Source organism: Penaeus monodon, chromosome 23, assembly GCF_015228065.2.
Source record: "Penaeus monodon isolate SGIC_2016 chromosome 23, NSTDA_Pmon_1, whole genome shotgun sequence".
In the NCBI taxonomy this organism is placed as follows: Eukaryota; Metazoa; Arthropoda; class Malacostraca; order Decapoda; family Penaeidae; genus Penaeus; species Penaeus monodon.
The window spans coordinates 1,250,822-1,251,366 of record NC_051408.1 but is presented as its reverse complement, the minus strand read 5'-3'; the positions used below and the strand labels follow the sequence as shown (position 1 = coordinate 1,251,366).

At 38.3% G+C, this 545-nt stretch overlaps 1 protein-coding gene across 4 annotated transcripts in view; it reads right to left on the bottom strand.

Moving 5' to 3' along the window:
- Positions 1–545, bottom strand: part of LOC119587705 (protein C12orf4 homolog) — a 6,037-nt gene that overhangs the window by 1,702 nt on the left and 3,790 nt on the right. The window lies entirely within an intron of this gene.

The following is a 545-nucleotide window of genomic DNA, read 5'->3' as shown; positions in this document are numbered from 1 at the left end:
TTGCATTTTATCAAGCATTCCAATCTTAAAGTCTACTGGTTGTAAAAGAAAATGCTAAAATATAACTGAAGAAAAAGAGAGCTCAAATACATACTCAAAGGTACTCCAAAATTAGCTCCCTCTATTAGTTTGTAAATCAAAAGAGCACTGTCTACTACAACCACCAGCTCCTTGACTACTGGCAGTGACTCGCAGTATCAAAGAATAGTAGTGCCTGTACTCATGGTACTATTTCTTCATTTTGTTTAACTGTGATGTTGCACTTCATGAGCATCACTTGTTTATGGTTAGGTTAGGTTAGGAGCGCTGAGAGGGTGGGCTGAATGTACACAAATGTATGGCCTAGCCTATATTAAAGCAAAATATCGTATACAGGCTTATGATTTACTGTACCATATTGATCCACAAGCTCAGCACTTGTACAAGCAATACTTAAGGTGCTGCCACTTGATTTGGATCTGTTTTCCATGTAGCAGTAAGTAGTGCTTTTCAATACACAGAATGGTATGTGGAGGACAGTTCATTCCACCTCTGCATACACACAA